Genomic DNA, 19,248 nt, shown 5'->3' with positions numbered 1-19,248 from the left:
TCCAAGAAATCATTACAAAATCCAATGTCAAATTGCTCTGGCTAGAACTTCTAATACAATACTATGTTGAATAGAAGTGGCAAAAATGGTCATCCTTGTCTTATTCTTGATGTTAGAAGAAAAGCTTTCAGTATTTCACCATTGAATATGATGTTTGCTGTTTGTTGTGAGTTTTTCATATATGACTTTTACTGTTTTGAGATAGTTTTCTTGTATTTTTAGTTGAATGTTTTTATTATTAAAGGGTGTTGAATTTGTCAAATGCTTTTTATGCATTATTTGATATAATTTTGTGTATTTTCCTCTTCATTCTGTTGATGTGGAGTATTACCTTGATTTTTGTATGTTTAGCCATCCTTGCATTCCAGAAATAAGTCCCACTTGGTCATGGTGTATAATCATTTTAATATGCTGCCAAATTTGGGTTGATAATATTTTGTTGGGGATTTTTGCGTTAGTGCTCATAAGGGATATTGGTCTGTAGTTTTCTTTTCTTGTAAGTGTCTTTGTCTGGTTTTGGTATCAGAATAATGCTTGGCTCATTGCCCTTTTTACAGAAAGTAGCAGCAGAATATATTTTACAAAATTCCTGCTTCTTCTATTTATCGAGTGTTTATGATAGGCTGGGTACTGTGGGAATCATTTGCAATCTATTAGCTCATCCAATCCCTAGCTCAAGCCTGTGAGGTGGGACTATGGCTGTCCACACTTTGCAGGTGGATATCCTGATATTTGCTGGGATAGAGAATTTTACTGAGGTCGCATGGGTAGCAAGAGGCAGAACTGAGATTTAAACTCAGATCTGTGGGGGCGCACAAGCCTGACTTCTTAACCACAGTGCTTTACATTAATTCATGCTGGGGGCTCCTCATCTCCTACCGTGTTTCCTACCCCTGTTGCAGATAGGCAGCAGGCTACACTGCGGAATTAGTCCTTGTGCAAAGCCCATTCACAGGAACTGTCCAAACAGTGCTATGCTGTTCAGTTATCCTGACCCTTTATCGATTTTAGAGTTCCCCCAAAATGGCATCTTTTCAGGGCTTCTATCAGCAGCTGTCCTTCTGCTGTACATCAGGCAGTTTGCCTATCCCATGCCTGTTCAAAAGCTGGCCTATTGAACACAGTTGGCAAAACAACTACCCTGCATACTGGGCTTAGCTTAGACACAGGAAAGCTTTGGTCTCCTTGTGGCACTGTTGAATTCTTCAGCATCTGGGTCAGCAAAGGCCAAGACAAGAGGCAGCTCTGACCACTCCTTCCTGAAGGCCTTATCTGTAGATCTATGGATCGAGCAGGTGGTACAGTGGAACGAGCTAGGGGTGATGCTGTTTGACCACGTGGTCTCTGCTCAGACCCACTGACTCTGGAAGACTAAAGCTAGGCTCTTCATAGTCCTAAGAGTCTCAGTTTCTCAGGGTCTAGAGAAAATTATATAAATAGTTGAGGGTCATTCATTCCCTCTTTTTCTCACCATTAACCTAGTTCTGTCTTCCCACATTTGGTTAACTAATTGTTTTATAGATCCACTTGTCTTCCCCCTGTCCTTCTATTCATCCCTGCATTCATCCATCTCTCCATCCACCCAGTCATCTTCCCATCCCTCAACCAATTATAGCCTAGTTCCTTCTTTCTACCATTCAAGTTCTTTTATAGATCCATTCACTACCCATCCACCAATTTCTCCTAGTTGTCTATCCATCCAACTATTATTTGCAGAGTCAGTAACTGAGACTCATAGAGGGAGTAAGATACCACCCATATCTTTGAGGAACTCATAGTCTGGTAGGTGGGAAAAATCACATAAACAAAAAATATACTGTTATCTATACACACAATTTGTGATGTGAGCCCGGAGAACAATGACTTATTATGCGTGTTGAGAGAGTGGGAAGGTTTCACAAAGGAGTTAACTGAAAGAAGGTTTTGAAGGATGATTAGGAGTTTGCCAAGTGAGGGGAGGGGTGAAACTCAGGGTTAAGAAAGGAAGAGAGGAATTCCAGGAAGAGCAAACATCAGTGAAGTTGGGCTGAGCACACTCTGAGTCCAGGTGAGTACAATTTGACTGTGGGGTCTGTGCATATGGCAAAAACCTGAAGGTGGGCCTGGAAGGGAATTGGGGATCAGCTGATAAAAGGCCTTGTGTCTAGACAAAGGGAGGCCAGGGAACCCACTAAAGCAGGAGACAGACACAGTGCTCTCCGTTTATGGGCTCACTCTGACAGTGAAGGAGAGGGCAGAGCGGGGAACAAAGGCTGCAGGCTGGCAGACCAGCCAGGAGCCCGTGTGCAGCAAGCAGACTGCAGTAAGGAGGGTGAGCCCATTCAGGGACTGGCAGGTTCTATGAGGATGGAGAGTCAAGGCTGCTTTGGGACACATGAGGTGAATAGAATCAGTAGCTGGGAAATAGACAAGAGTCTTTGATCTGGGTTTTGGTTGCACAGGGATGCTCTGTTTGTGAAAATTCAGTGGGGTGTATATTCATGGTGTGTGTGCTATTGTGTATGTATGTTATATTTCAATTAAAACAATAAAAGTAGAGTAGGAAACATCAGGAGACATATTAAAGTTTCTCATCTGGGCCTCATCCAGGACACTGAAGTGGGCTGACCAAATTTTTCCTATAAATTGAGAGCTCTACCCCTAGTTTGGAGGAAAGAAGAGAAGGAAGAAGCTCTAACTTTTGAGCCAGGCCTTGCAAAATGAGTGAAATTGGCTTATACTCATCATAGTTACTGCCACCTATTAAGCTCTTATATTTTGTGGATTCTAAGGCACACTTTTTTTTTTTTTTTAACATCTTAATGTCTCTAAAACCAGGATACATTGTACAAAAAGTGATGTCATAGTTAATTTAATTAATTGGTAGTGTTTTCTGTTTCTTAGAAGTACTTAAAATTACGGTGTCATTATAATCCATGGAGACTTCCATTCAAGAGCCATGATATCTTGTGCCAGGCTCTCTGCTAAGTCCTGCTACACATTTCTCATCGAATCTCACAACAGCCTGTGAGTCATCAGCTGTTGTAAGCCCTGTGTCATAGATAAGGAGTCTAGGTATGATGTAGGTAGGTCACTTGCTCTGGGTCACAGCTAGTAAGAACTCGATTTAGGATTTCAACCTGTGCCACCTCAAACATTCGGGAGAACTGTGTACAGAGCAAGATCAAGTCGGGCTGGGAGGGTTGTTGGAACTTCCCAAAGCCCAAGACTAACCAGGTCAAGGGTGACCCCCATCATCTGCCCACCAGGCTTACACTCTGCCACTTGCACCCAGGACCCGTTCCTGCTCTTAGCCCTAAACCTTGGGATTCCTTCCTCCATCTCCCAGGACAGCTCTGGCTCTAATATCTGTAGTGACTCCCCTCCCCCGCAGAGAGGAGGGGACTGCAATGAGATCTCATGGGCATGGGGGAAACATTCTAAGCCCAGCTGGTTTCCCTCACACAATGCAGATTTGCTTAAATGGGAATTAGGATTAGTGCTGGGTTTTGCCTCTTCTGGCAGGCTGGTAATAAACTAATCTCCTCTGAGGCTGCAGGAAGGCAAAATTCCACCAAAGACGGGAGACAGCTTAAGGCTCTGGAGCGCAAAAACTGGAAAGTAATTTTGTTATTGACAGGCGCTGCCCACACCTCTTGACATGCAGCCCGCAGCTCCTTCCCGGCGTGGCTGCAGCTTTTAATTCCGTTAATGTGTGACATTCACCCAGGCTGCGTGGCTGACAGGCACTCTTGACACTAATACGTGTTCTGTGCAGTCCCTGGAGCTCATAAAAGCTCATTATCAGTTCTGAGCCAGTAAATGCAGTTCCTGGCTCAGGTAGGCCCGAGTTCCTCTGCGATGCTCCAGACAGTAGAGCAGGGACATCTGCGCCAGCCAAGTCCCACACGCCTCCCTTTGTCCAGGGCCCTCAGCCTCCCAGGCCACTGGAATGTGCCTAGGAAAGCCATTCCATAGGCAGAGCCCTGGGTTCAAATTTATATCCAAGAAAAGGGGTTCCTTCTGCCCTGCTCTGTGAACTGACTCAATCCAGCATTTTGGGAAGTCAGTTTGTCAGCACTACCCAAAGGCAGAATGTGGCCAGCCTCTCCTCTGCCCACTTCTAAGCATCTGGGCTTTGGAATTGCAAGAACATTTCTACACCAAGATGGGCACCCAGGGGGTCATTCCAGCGAAGCTATAGAGGCCAGAAATAGAAATATTTGACAGAGCCACGGTGGGAAATAAACAAATGGTAAATAAATTATGACCCACATGTACTATGGGATACTGTGCAGCTATGAAAAGGACTCAGGAAGATCCATTTTGGACGTGATATCATTGACAAGTGATGTTGTAGAATGTGTGTGGTAAGATCCCATTTTTGTAAAAAGTCACACTGCGTGTGTAGTCACATAGGTTCGTGCTTATACACACATGCATACATGCATTTGATTAGGTAGAATAAAGTCTAGAGGGTCTCACTCCAGAGTGTTTGCAGTGGTTCTACCTGTTAAACAGGATGGCTGGTAAGGAAGCACATACACTTTTGTAGTTAAAAATGAAAAATTTACATATATATACAAATAACTAGCCGAAGGTCATACCTATATATACACACATATGTGTGTGTGTGTGTGTGTGTGTGTGTGTATGTGTTTATGGGTTTATAAATGTAACAAATTCCTCTGATTGTAGCCTTAGTCTGGTTCATGATGCATGAGGTCCCTCTGCACTGACACTGCCTGGATGGACACTTGAGGCCCAGATAGCCAAATAAAATGAGGTCCCATCCTCCAGCCAATCCCTGTTTCCCATCAGTTAACGGAAGTCCTGAGACTCCCTTGCATGCATGAGCTGCCCTGATGCTGGGGTCTGTGGGGTAGACCTTGAACTCATCGCCTTCCTGCTTACGCCCCTCCCACTGTGGAGATGGCACTAGCACCAGGCTTCCCATGGCTGAAGTTCTAGTCCCAGCTCTAGAACTAGCACTAGTTCTAGTCCCAGCACTAGAACTTCCCATGGCCGAAGTTCTAGTCCCAGCTCAGCCTCATTTCAGTGGTGTGACCTTGGGCAAGTTATTTAACTCCTCTGAGCTCACGTTCCTCATTCCTGAAATGGTGACACTTTCTTCTGGGGTCGTAAGTGGTGTCAGGATGATGATCATCATCATCCGAGAGACCTGAAACTCGATCAGGGTTTCCACTGTGCAGCTAGTCTCTGAGGGCAGGAGGAGCCCGGGAGCGGAGAGATGAGGGAACTTCGCTTTCTCCCCTGTGCTCTGGAGGCTGTAAGTTTTGCTGTTATTTCTCAGCTGTGCATGTGACTGAGCCAGTCTCTCGGGACTGGCCTGTCTCTGCTGGCAGGTATATGGCCTGGACATGGTGAATTTGATCCTTCTCTGGTGACCTGGGGATGCTTCATCAAACTGACAGAAGGGAAGGGTTGGAGAAGCTGGACTTCTAACCCCACTGGCATTCTGGAACTGAGTTCTTTTTTCACCACCAGAGGCTTTCCTTACTGTTACTTATCTCTTCATGGATAGCAGACCTTGAAAGTGTTGGGTCTGCTCAAAGAGTCTGCATTCATTAGGCAATGATTAATTCTTTTTCCTGTTTTCAAAATGACTCAGAAAGCCTTTTTTTCAGCCTAAGGAAACCGGAGTTCCCACACCAAGTTGATAATATTCTAGCTAGAAGCAAAGAAACACAGTGTGATGTTTTGATTAGCATGTTCAATGCCATCACATGGATGTACAGGCTCCGGGCTGACTTGGGAGGATTGAAAATATGCCCCCATTCACAGGCTCTGGAGATGCTATCCTGGGAAGCTTTGTGGGGCTGGTGCTTAGTCTTGCCTTTCTAGCTGTATTAGTCCAGTCTCGCACTGCTATAAAGAAATACCGGAGACTGGGTAATTTATAAAAAAAAAGATTTGATTGGCTCACAGTTCTGTAGGCTGTACAGGAAGCATGACAGTATCTGCTTCTGAGGAGGCCTCAGGAAACTTACAACCATGGTGGAAGGGGAAGCACGCACAGTGACATGGTAGGGACAGGAGCAAGAGAGAGAGGGGAAGGTGCTACGCACTTTTAAACAACCAGATCTCACGATATCTCACTCAAGAGAACAGCACCGAGGGGATGGTGCTAACCCATTCATGAGAAACTATCTCCATCATCCAATCACCTCCCACCTGCCTGGATGGACATCTGAGGCCCCACCTCTGACATTGGGAATTACAATTCAATGTGAGATTTGGTGGGGACACATTTGAACCATATCACCAGCCATGGGTGCCCTGTCTGGCTTCTGTGCTTGCAGTGATGGAAGTAGGGAAAGGAGACCTTGGGGAGTGGGAGCCACATGTGGACTGAGGTGATCCCCAAGGACTCCTGCCTTTTTGAAATGTGTTTCTCTCTCTTCTTTCTCTAGAGTGTATCCAGAAGCTACTGTCAGGAGGACACTGTAAGAGAAGCTTGGCACCCCTGGACCCAAAGGAAAAGACACCAGTGGAAAGAGGTATGAAGTGGCAACGTGGCAGGGTGGCATCTTCGCTTACTCGAACAAGAGGGTCTTCTCTTCTGTCTTCTGTTCCTGCCCTCCAAACCACCACTTCCATGTGAGAGGGCTCTCAACTCTTGCCCAAGGGGCACAGGGCAGGAGAAGGGTGGCTTCACTCTTCTCCTCACCCCTAGACATTTACTCATGGGTGAGGGCGATGGGGCCAACTTGGTGCAGGAAGTGAGGGTCGATGGATGGCAGGGAGTGAGCCCTTCAAGGAAGAGTAGAGCTCCTGGGGGCTCCAGGCAGGGTCATGAGGGCTCATGGAATCTGTATCAAGGACCCCTCCCCGACCTCAGCCTCCCCCATACCCACCACAGTTTTGGGACTGTGAGAAGGAGATCGCTTCCTAGGGCAATTACCATCCCTCTGCCCTCGATTCTCTTTTGAACAAAGTCTAAATCCACAAGTACTAGGATCAATCACCACATTCTATGGTGAAACTGAGAACAGAAAAGCCTTGGTCTGCTTCGGAGGCTCTGGGAAGTCCTTCTTGAGCTGACCATGATTCTGGGACTGGTGATGGGCTGGGTGGCCTCATGGAAGCTTTCTGGATGAAAAGCCAAGATGTCTGTCCTCTGAGCAGCCTCGACCAACAGTGTGACTTATAAGTCATTTCCCTCATTGGGCCTCATTTTCTCATTGTAAAATGAGGCAGCTGCAACTTGAATCTCTGTTCTAGCACTCACATCCTCCATTTCTGGGATTCCAAGACCAGGGCTGAAATAGAAGAAGTGACAGGTCAGGGGTTGGGAGGTTGTGGAAGGCCATGGAGAGGAGAGGGGATTCGAAAACTCCAAGGAGATCTGATGGCCTGTCTTGGGCAAAGGACGATGGCTCCAACCCTTGGTGGTAAATCACAGGGTTTGAGGTGCAGAGGAACCTGGGTTTGAGTCCCTGCCTATCAGAAGAGAAACCAGCAATATGACAGAGGGCTTCATGCCCCAGGCACAGTGTGATGCTCATTCGCTGCACTATCCCATTCTGTCCTCTTAACTGTCCTGTCATCTTGCCACTGTGACCACCTCCACACTACGGAAGAGAAAACCAGGCCTCAGAGAAGTTAGGTGACTTGCCTAAGGTCACATAGCACTGAGTAATGTCATCGAGATTTGAAGCCACTGCCTGAACTGCCATACAATTCTTGTGTCTTTTGCTTACTAAAGTCTGTGACTTGAAGCTTAAGGTTAAAAATAATTAGACAAATCATCTCTCTGAAGTTCCATTTCCCGTTAAAAACATAAAAATGGTTTGTTTCCTTGTCCTACACTTTTTTTTTTTTTTTTAATTTTGGGCATCTCACGAAATCCCTGCAGGCCTTGATATTCTGATCTCTAAAATGGGACAGTGACACTTACTCACGGGTTGCTTTGGGGAAGACGAGGAAGACTTAGGAAGCTCCCCGCACTGTTTCCTATATGTGTGCCCTCCACACCTACTCCACCTGCTTCCCCTGCCTGGGCTGCTGGCAGGTGTATGGGGTGTGCAGATTATGAAGTGCTGCACTACTGCCTAATGGTGTTTTCTATTTCGGCTGCCTCTGTGCCCATAGTCAGAAAGCACTTGGCCACTTTCTTAGTCACCAATCTGATAGTTCACTCGCCCTTCTGGAGTGTGCCGCTGGCTGCCCTAGATTATTTTAGGCTGGAATCCAAGACAGGGTGGCCGGCTCCCAGGGGCAGATAAAACAGGGCCAGGCTGAGGCTTTAGTGGACAGTGTGGGAGGAGCGGCGAGGCCTGGGGCCTGCTGGGGCTGTCCCTCACTGACAGCGTCTGTGTCCCATGGCTCACCCTGCCAGCTGCCAGGACCATAATCTTAATTGTAAACCTCCTGGCAGCAGCTGCCCTGATCCCCACAGGAAGCAGTTGCCTTATCACAGAGCCTGGATCCTGCCCAGTATTCTTAATCTGGAGAAGGCACTGAAGTGAGTCAGAAAAACCTTCCCGTCCCCAGGACCTTTCTTCTTGGGGATATTTCTCCATCAGGGGAAGCCGTGGGCCTCAAGCCTCGGTGTGTAAGAGGAAAAAATCTCTTTAAGTGCAGAGCAAAGCAGCAGGGTTGCTATTGTTCTTGGTTTACTTTCAGGAGGACAGCCCAGGGAGCAGAGCTATTTAGCCTTGCCCCTCTTGTTAGCCAGGAAATAGATAAACGTTATAGCATCACAGGGAAAATATAAAGACGACCATAAAGCAACAGACAGAGAGGCATACGCTGTCATGGAAAAGCTTTGCTGGGGTTTTGGAGCTAGAAGGATGGGGGCTGAGTCCCAGCTCTGCCCTTCAGTACTGTTTGGCTTGGGGGCGAGTGACTTGATCCCCCACAGCCTCAGTTTTCTCATCTGTAAGATGGGCAAAGAGCATGCACCCCACTGGGTGGTTGTGAGGTCAAGGTGACTACCATGGGAAGCCCCTGTTTGCTTTGAACAATGGCAGCCCTCTTGGAATAGTGTAGCCTCCCAAGGTGACCCCCTTGAAGAGTGCCAGTCTCTTGGGATGTAAGAGCTGAGTGTTTGTAACCAAACAGTGGGGTTACCCTGGAGACACATACCTCCTTCTGTGCAAGGTCTAAAAAAGGGCTGTAAGAGGGACCTGGGTTGTGTCAGCTCCCTGTCCTGATGTGCTATCTCTTAGAGCCACCTCAAGTGTGAGCAGTTCATCCCAAGTCTCATCCCAAGTCTGTGACACTTCACTCACAGCCATCTTTACTGGACTTTTTCATAGATAATTGTTAATCCTACCCACACTCCAGAAGGCAGGCATTAATAAGCTCTTTCAATGATTCCAGGCTTCATATCTAAAAAGCAGCAAGGTAAGGACCCAAACACAGGGTTCCTAGCCCAAGGACAGTGTGTTTGTGGGAGCTCCTCATGGCACTCTCTGCACCTAGAGGCACCCGCTGTGCCCACGGTGGCACTCTTCTCCAATTCACTACCCAGTCTTGCACTGAGTGTGGTGCTAAGGCAGAAATGAAAGTTCCCTGATGTTTTTATCTCCCCAGCCAGCCGTTTGATGCAGGCTAAGTGAGAGAAGGCAATTTCTATGGATTCCCCAGGCTCCAGTTTATCTTTTTTTTTGTTATTGTTGCTCAAGCTTTTGGTGTTCTATCTAAGAATCCATTGCCAAATTTGAGGTCATAGAGATTTACTCCTGTGCTTTATTCTAAGCGTTTTATTTAGCTCCTACATTTAGGTCATTGATCTTTTTGAGTTAATTTTCATACATGGAGTGAGGTAGGGATTCAGTATCATTCTAGTATATGCGAACATCCAGTTGTCCTTGCACTATTTGTTGAAGAGACTATCTTTTCTCTAGTGTATTGCCTTTGCTCCTTTGTCAAATACCAGTTGACGTATATATGTGGCTCTATTTCTGGGCTTTCTATTCTGTGCCAGTAATCTGTCTGTACTTTCATGAATACCACGCCATTTTATTACTGTATCTTTATAGTAACTCTTAAAGTTGGGTAGTGTCAATCTTCCAACATTGTTCTTCTCTTTCAATTTTGGGTTGACTATTCTGGATGTTTTGCTTCTCCAAATAAACCTTAGAATCAGTTTGTTGATATCCATAAAACAACTTGCAGGATTTTGATTGGGATTGTCTTGAATCTATAGATCAAGTTGGGAAGAACTGACATCTTGACAGTATTGAGTCTTCCTATTTTTGAACATTGACTATCTTTCAGTGTTTTCATTTATTTACTTCTTTGATTTCTTCAATCTAGTTTTGTAGTTTTCCTCATACAGATCTTATATATATTTTATTAGCCTCAAATTTCTCATAATTGAGTATGATATTAACTATTGGTGTTTTGTAGATGCTCTTTATCAACCTGAGGAAGAAGATCCCCTTAATTCCTAGTTTGCTGAGAGTTTTTATCATGAATAGGTGTTGGATTTTGTCAAATCCTTTTTCTGCATTTATTGATATGATCGTGCAATTTTTCTTCATTAGATTGTTGATATGATGGTTTATATTATTTGATTTGTTTTTTTCTTTCTTTCTTTTTTTTTTTTTTTTTTTTTTTTGAGACCATCTTGCTCTGTTGCCCAGGCTGGAGTGCAGTGGTGTGATTTCTGGTCACTGCAACCTCCACCTTCCAGGTTTAAGAAATTCTTTGCCTTAGCCTCCCGAATAGCTGGGATTACAGGCACGTGCCACTATGCCCAGCTAATTTTTTGTGTGTTTTTAGTAGAGGTGAGGTTTCACCATTTTGGCCAGGCTAGTCTTGAACTCCTGACCTCATGATCCACCTGCCTCGGCCTCCCAAAGTGCTAGGATTACAGGCGTGAGCCACTGCGCCCAGCCTATTATTTGATGTTTTAATATTGAACCAGTTTTGTGTACCTGGAATAAATCTCACCTGATCATGGTATCTAAGACCTTTTATACATTCTTGGGTTTAATTTGTTAATATTTGTTGAGGATTTTTGCATTTACATTCATGAGAGATATTGGTCTGTAGTTTTCTTGTAATGATTTTTTCTGGTTTAGGTATCAGCATAATGATGGCCTCACAAAATGAGTTAGGAAGTATTCTCTCCACTTCTATACTCTGGAAGAGATTATTGAGAATTGGTATAATTTCTCCCATAAGTGTTTGTTAGAATTCACCAGTGAACTCACCTGGGCCTGATGCTTTCTTTCTTTGCAAGGTTTATTGATTAGATTTCTTTAATAAATATAGGCCTATTAAGATTGTCAATTTCTTTTTTGTGTGAGCTTTGGCAGATTGTGTCTTTCTAGGAATTGGTACATTTTATCTAAGTTATCAAATTTGTAGGCATAAACTTGTGCACATTTGTGGGCATAGAGTTGTGTATTTCTTTTATCCTTTCATGTCTATGAGACATTCCCATGTCTGTGGGAACTGTAGTGATATCCCCTTTTTCATTTCTGATATTAGTAATTGGTGTCTTTTCTGGTTTTTCTTAGTTAACCTAGCCAGAGTTCTATTGATTTTATAGATCTTTTCAAAGAACCAGCATTTGGATTTGTTGAATTGATTTCATGTTTTCTGACGGCTATGTTTTAATCATGGCTCTATCACTAAGTATCTGAGGGATCTTATGGGTAAATCTCTTTGATTCTACATCTCGGTTTTTACATCTGCAGGATGGTGTGGCAATAACAATGCCTAGCCCTGAGTTGACTTGAGGGCAAAGGTCAAATGTGAGTACACATTCATTTTTTCAGCAAATATTTGTTGAGACCCTACCATGTACCTGGCACTGCTCTACATGCTGGGAATATTGTTTTGAATGAAATAGCAGAGTCTCTGCCCTTATGGAGCTTGCCTTCTGGTTGAGGGAAACAGAAACCAAACAAATACATTGAATATCAGGTGATATTAGGTACTATGAAGTTCAATAATGACTGGAAGGGGCAGGGAGTGACTCAGGTGGTGGGTTGGGGGAGGATTGCTATTATGGATAGGAGGTACAGGGAAGGCCTTCCTAGTCAGATGTAATTTGAGCAGACACCTGAAGACAATGAGGAATAAGCCTTGACATAATCTAGGGGAAGAGCCTTCCTGTTTGAGGGAATAGCAAGAGTAAGGCACATTAGGCTGGCTGGCATGTTAGAGGACCAGCGAGGATGCCGGGGTGCTACCGGCATGGTAGTGTGGATGGAGAGGAGGCCAGGAGTGAATTGGAGGCCCAGCCTGCACAGTGCTGCTAGCTAGGGTGAAAGCTTTGTATTTTGATTCTAAAGGGTCTAAGTTTGGTAGGAAGCCAATAAGCAAGAAAGAGACCGGATCAAATTTATATTTTACTAAGATCACTCTGGCTGCTGGGTGGAGGGCAGTCTGCAGGGAGAAGGGAGACCGGTACGAACACTTATGTTGGAATCCATGGAAGAGGCAAGGTGGCTTGGAAGGTGGAATGTGGTGGAGGTGCTGAGAAGCCACAACATTCAGGATCTATTTTGAGAGCAAAGTTGATAGGACTTGATGATATGATGGGGGTGAGAGAAAGAGGTCAACCACAGCTTCTAGCCTGAGATGGAAGAGCCTAGGGTGGGTTCTGGCAGAGAGTGGAGGGAGGGCATATTGAGTTCTTCTCAGGCATTTTAAGTTGAGATGCTTATTAATCACTAAAGTGGAGGTGGAGAGGAGTGGCTGGAGATATGCACCTGGGGTTCAGGGGTGAGGGTGGGGCTGGTCTCCAAATTTGAGAGCCATCAGCTTATAGAGAGTATTTCAAACCTTTGACCATAATGAGATTACTCAGGAAGTGAGTGAAGATGCAAAAGATGACGGAGGACTGAGCCACTGTCAAGGGCAGTCATGTGTTGTTTGAGAAAATTCTGGTCCCAGGCAAGGGTGGATATACTGAGCAGAAGTGTGCACCTTAGGCAGGGGCAAAGGTGAGAGGCTTGAGGATGAGTGGAGAAATGAAGTTCTGTGCCTTGCTGCAAGGTCTGGCTGGATCTTCTAATGTCTTTATCGGATCATTCATTCATTCGTTCATTCATATGAACCAAAACACTTATCAAGTGTCAATTGTGCTGGAAGCACAAGGCTATTTACCTGTGGGCCCCAGATGTAAATGACACGTAGTGCCTGAGCTGGAGGAGGCCACCATTCAGCTGTTGATGCCTGACATAAAATGTGACAGGTGCAGCAGAGGCATTCCTAGGTATGTTAGTCAGCTTTTCCAGAGAAACAACCGATAGAATATACAGTCAGCTGGATATACAGATAGGATATCAGGATAGATATCCAATAGGATATACAACCCTCTGTATCCATGGGTTTTGCATCTGTGGATTCAACCAACTCTGAACCAAAAATATTCTAGAAAAAAACTGCAAAATAATACAAAAACTCCCAATACAGTGTATTAGCTATCATGAGTAAACTAGAGATGATTTAAAGTGTACAGGAGGATGTGCATAGGTTATAAGCAAATACTGCTCCATTTTATATCAGGAACTTGAGCATTAATGCATTTTGATATCAAAGAGGGTCCTGGAACCAAGGGATGGTTACCTCCATGGATTCTAAGAGATGATTGTTTATATAAAGAGATTTATTATGAAGAATTGGCTCATGTGACTATAGAGGCCGAGAAAGAAAAGTCCTGAGATCAGCACTTTAGGTTTGTGACTCAGGAGAGTTGATGGTGTAAGTTCCAGTCCAAGAAGAGGAGAAGTCCAGTGTTCTAGCTCAAGAAGTCAGACTGGTGAAATTTCCCCTTACTCAGCCTTTTGGTCTATTCAGGTCTCCAGTTGATTGGATAGGACACAGCTGCACTGGGGAGGGCCATCTGCTTTACTCAGTCTACCTATTTAAATGTCAGTTTCATCCAGAAACACCCTGGAAGACACTCCCAGAATAATGTTTGACTCAAATTATCCATCACTCTAGGATATTTGACACCCAGAGCACATGATTTTTGTATACTTGCTTCCTCTATACAACAAAATTATTTTCAGTAATAATGATGAAATAAAATCAATTAGAATAATGGCCAGAAAAGAGACTGAAAATTTTGTGAACTTTGTATTTATAACCATGCCAGTAAACAAACATTATGACATGAAAAAGTAAAAAGATAATGGGCCAACAGTTCTTAATTACATTAATAGATAATTTGACAAAAGAGAAAATAATACATGAAGAAATTTGCAAAATGCATTAATGCTTAAGTCCCTGATATAAAATGGAGTAGTATGTGCTTATAACCTATGCACATCCTCCTGTATACTGTAAATCATCTCTAGTTTATTCATGATAGGTAATACACTGTATTGGGAGTTTCTGTATTATTTTGCATTGTTATTTATTTATTTATTTTGAGATGGAGTTTCACTATTTCTGCCCACGCTGGAGTGCAATGGCGCCATCTCAGCTTACTGCAACCTCCGCCTCCCAGGTTCAAGCGATTCTCCTGCCTTAGCCTCCTGAGTAGCTGGGATTATAGGCGCACACCACCACGCCCGGCTAATTTGTGTATTTTTAGTAGAGATGGGGTTTCGCCATGTTGGTCAGACTAGTTTCGAACACCTGACCTCAGGTGATCCACCTGCCTTAGCCTCCCAAAGTGTTGGGATTACAGGCATGAGCCACTGCACTCGGCCCGATTCTGAATTCTTATTGTCTAAATGAACGGGTATCACAGGATCCACACATGTTGGCTTCTGAATGAATAAGTATGTGCTCTCTGAATTCACACCTATGCAAACACAATGTGCTTTAAAGGCTAAGTTATAAAAATATGCTCATTTGAAGCTTACATACATATTATTAAAACTCACCAGTGACTGCTGCAATTGTTTAGAACTTAGATCACCAAACGATTTTTTTTTTCTCAAAGTGGAGTGTTTTATCACTGACATTGTTTAGAACTGTCAGCTTTTAGTGGGTTTTAGGTTTGTTTTAAAATTCCCTACAGGCAGTTAGTTCATCCCTTTGTTGCCAGCTCCCTGGAAGGACGGCTTCCACTGCCCCGCTCTTGGCACGCCCATGACGAGATGCTCCCAAGAGGGTTGCTGTGAGGGGACGGGATGGAACGGTAGTCAGAAGGTCGGGGAGACCCTGTAACTGAGTCCTGCAATAGGACCAGGTAGTCTCCAGGTAGAATGAATGGACACAAGGCAGAGCCTCGTAGCCTGGGGACCCCTGGCATCCTGGGAACCCTGGGTCAGTAGGTATTTTTACTGAAAAAAGCCGCCAGGGTTCTGAGCACCATCTGTGTACCCGTGCCTGGGGTTATGGAGAGCTGGGCACTAAAAGCTTCGTCCTCAGAGTGGCAGTTTGGAGCCTGCGAGGCTGCCTCCCTCCCAGTCCTGCGCTCCTCAGTCGGACTCCCACACTCAGCCCCTCTCTCTCCTTCCCTTTCTCTTTCAGCAGTACCGTGGAGGCAGCTGTTCTAATTAAAAATCGCGTAAATACCAGGAGATAAGGATCCAGGGGTTTTGTTTTTTATTTCTGCCGAGACTCCCCAGAGAGTCTCTTCAGTAGGAAAGGTCCCTTTGGAGCTGAGATTTTTCTCCTCGACTTCAAAGACAGGGCTTCTTAGGAACAGAACATCTGTTTAAACTGAACTTGAACCAAGAGGCAGGCAGGCATGTCCCACGGGAGAAGGAGGGGGCACAGCCCAAGGGTGTGGAATCTGCTTTCTGTCCCTGGGGGAAGCTCCGCAGGCAGGCTCATTCCTGTATCTCACAGTGTGTCCCCATGCTGGGCAGCTTCTCTTAGTAAATGCAGAGGAAGTGATGGCAGGAGACCCACAGGCCTGGGGCTGGGCTTTGGGTGGACTGCTGTCCAGATAGCATCCAGGCTCCTGACCTCAAAGCCTCTCCATTCAGGAGAGGTAGCAAGGAAACCTGGGGTGACAGAGTTGGCTCCTCCTGCCTGGAGGTCCCTGTGGTCCTCAGAAGTCACCTTCCAACTGGGGACCTCCCAGCTCTTGTCATTTGCATGGACAGAGCCTCCTTCATCCTCCCTTCTTCCCTCCTGATTTCCCTCTCTTCTTTTTTACTTCCCTCCATTCATTAGGCATCCACTGGGGTTCAGAGATGAAAAACTCCCAATCCCTGACCTTGAAGGGCTTACCACCTGGTAGAACAACCAGGTTGATCTCAAAAGATAAGAAAAGTTGAGCACTTTCGTTGTGTGTGTGTGGCTGTTCTTGTTAAGGCAATGAAATAATTCAGAGCTTGGAAAATGAAGGGAAAAGAAATCATTCACTTCCTCTCTCAGGACCAGAGCCTCCTTCGTTTCCTGCTTTTGTTCACACTCAGGCGTGTGTTCAATAGTTGACACCAGAAAGTCCGTTCAGTTTGGCTTCCTGCTTTTTTTTCCCCCATCTCTCCTGGCCTTCCAGTGTGTGAGATTCTTTCCTGGGCATCACAGGCCTGGAGGACCCCTACTGTTGGACACTCAGCTGCATCCAGTGTCTGCTGTCACCTGCATGCCTGCTGGGAGGGGTCGCCAGGTACAGCAAATAAAATTAAAGGATGCCCAGCTAAATCTGAACTTCCTATAGACAATGACTCAATTTTTAGTATAAGTCTGCCCCGTGCAATATTAGTTCCGTGTACTATTTAGGAAGAATCACTGAAAGATTATTTGTTGTTTATCTGAAATTCAGACTTCACTGGGCATCCTATATTTTGTCTAGGAACCCTGTGCCTGGAGTATCTGTTTGCACGTGTATAGTCAATGCTGCATTACTTAATGACAGGGAGAACTATCTGGCTGATAACGTTCCTCTCTGCATTTGTGGGGAACACTCTTCCTAACTTGAATGCTCCTGTTCCTGCCCACACTTCTGGACTGCTCTGCAGCTTAGCGTACCTGGAGGTCACTGAATCCCAATAGGTCCTCTCCAGGCACATTTCATTCCCAGCCTCCTTCTGGGAGCCTCTAGTGACTGCAGTGGTTTGGTTTGCTCCCTCTAGTGGGGAGGGGGTGGGAGGGGGCGGTGGGAGGTGAAAAATTTGCACTCCGTTGGGCCTCTGGGGCTGCTTTCTCCAGCAACCGCCAGCATCTTTGGCAAGGATGGAAACAAGGATTGTGTTCCTGCTGCGCTGGAGGGAGCAAGGGCTTGAGGATGTTGCTCCAGGCTGCTAACCTATAGAGGTCGATGACATCTTTCTCTCCATCAGTGAATTTATTTTTCATTCCAAGGCAACTTTCAGGGTGGTAAAAATATAAAGCTAAGTGGCAGACGGTTTTTTTTAAAAAAGTGATTGTAGGCTGGGAAGACAGGGTTTTTTGCCTTGTGGTTAAATGGATTTTCTGTTTAACTGAGGGTTAAGTAGAAAACTCGTTTTGATTCATCCTCTGTTGTTGCCAATCTTTCTCAAATGTATTAGCTGCTCCCTGGTTTTCCTAAGTGCACCATAATGACCATAATTGAATCTCTCTGCTGGCAGAGGATCCTGTGGGGCGTCTGGGCACACTGTTGTAAATGTCAGTCTTCACCGAGTGGCCCAGTTATTGGGCTTTACAGCCTGCAGCGTAGGCTGGTGTGCTCTGCAGTGGCCTTCACATTCGCTGTCTTCTCATTCTGCCTGCCCAGCCACCCTGGGCCGGGACTCAGGAAAGGAATTAGTAAGACCACTGTATAGATGTAGAAACTGAGGCCCACTTGGGGAAAGATTGGCCCGAGTCACATCTGGCTGGTGGAGGGCCTGGGACTGAAGCCAGCGGAGACAGCTGTGGTATTGGCCCCGATTTAAATCCTGGCTCTCACTTGCTGGCTGGGAGACCATTAAGCTTCATGAGCCTCGGTTTCTTTATCTGTGATTTGGGTATGATAACCTTTCCCTGCATAGCTACCGCTGGGGTTAAGCATGAGGATGTGGGTGGGCTGCACACCACAGCCATCATATATTTAAAGGGAAAATAGCACCCCTCCTGAAAAAGAAATCAACATACCAGTGCTGGGACCCTGTGTCCAGCTTCTTTCTGCTCTGCTGTCCTTCTTCCTCTGAGCGCTGGTGGTTTTACACGCAGACTCTGCAGCTGGAATGTCTGGGTTTGAGCCCTGACTCTGCCCCTGACTCTCCGTGTAACTACAGTCTGAGCTTCAGTTCCCCGTCTATAAAGTGGAGATCATAATCGAAAGCTGCCTCCTAGAGTTGCCGTGAGGATTCAAGGGAAGGGAGCTGAGGAAGTGGGTCAGGGCTGGCCATTGTCATCCTAGTACCTGGTTGAGTGAGTCTGGGTTCACCATGTTTCTCTGGATTTGGTTCATATTCTGAGCCTTTTAAAGGGACTGGGTTTGGGACCTAAGCTCCTTGTTGGTGCCCCAGGAGCCTGCATGGGCAGCCTGGGGAGGAGGAAAGATACCCCCTCTCACAAGCTGGCTTTCTGCACTGTGTGGTGCTTTACCCCTCCCTGGGCGCTTCCCCAGCCCTGGTTCTAAGGAAAGATGCTAAGAGAGACCTGCGGATAGCTTAGGAGGGGACCTAGAAGGGAGACTTCTGCCCTGCCATGGCCCCTGCAGTAGGGTCCCCTACCTGAGGGATGCTGGCCCTCAAATAGCTTCCCTGTTTGGGACCTTCTGTGCTCCCCCATGTGTCATACATTTCTAGCATTTCAAGAGGCATTTGTTTTTCCCATGTTAAGGGATCCATGGACTGAGGAGACCTATCTGTGTGTGACCTCTGAACCCTTTATGGGGGACTGGGCTGGGGGTGGGGAGGACACCCTGCCAAGGTGAGGCCACCTCGTCTGGCCTCTGGGCTGCTGGCTCAGCCACATCCTGGGTCCTGCAAGCAACTCTGCTTCAGCTCTGGGTCACCAGCACCTACTTCTGCCAAGCTGCTGCCTTGTCCTCCAGCTCACCCACTTCCCAGGACCCCTCTGGAACTCTATGGGGATGGGGAGGTTGCAGCTAAGTAAATAGTCACCCTATTATTTTAGGAAAGGAACAACAGCCTGTGTGCAAAGCCCCTGGGTAGGGCTGGTTTATTTATGCATTTGTCTTTAATGGGAAGGCTGAGAGAAATTGCATGGTTTGTGAATATTTACAGGCAAATTACTACAGGGAGGAAATGAATTCATTCTCTCTCCTCTCCCACTGTTAATAGATCACACTGTGGTTCCCTGAAGCCTGCCTCCCACCTCCCCCACTTTTCTTTCTTGCAACTCCTTGTAGTCTTCATGCCAGCTCCAGGAGGGCGTCTGGGTAGATGTGCCAATTTAATTTGCCATGCAGTTATTGAGCGTTAACTGTATGCCAAGCCC

At 45.8% G+C, this 19,248-nt stretch overlaps 1 protein-coding gene across 22 annotated transcripts in view; it reads left to right on the top strand.

The window, feature by feature from the left end:
* Positions 1–19,248, top strand: part of TSPAN18 (tetraspanin 18) — a 202,801-nt gene that overhangs the window by 30,588 nt on the left and 152,965 nt on the right. For 20 of the 22 annotated variants that reach the window (XM_074013871.1, XM_074013866.1, XM_074013860.1 and 17 more), the window contains exon 2: positions 6,414–6,500. The gene's annotated coding sequence lies outside the window, so the exon portion shown is untranslated. Of the gene's footprint in view, positions 1–6,413; positions 6,501–11,657; positions 11,715–19,248 lie in introns of all 22 variants that reach the window. The other 2 variants (XM_074013863.1, XM_074013859.1) reach the window with 1 other exon arrangement.

The sequence above is a fragment of the Macaca fascicularis genome, chromosome 14 (assembly GCF_037993035.2).
Source record: "Macaca fascicularis isolate 582-1 chromosome 14, T2T-MFA8v1.1".
NCBI lineage: Eukaryota > Metazoa > Chordata > Mammalia > Primates > Cercopithecidae > Macaca > Macaca fascicularis.
This window is presented reverse-complemented; position numbering and strand designations above follow the sequence as displayed.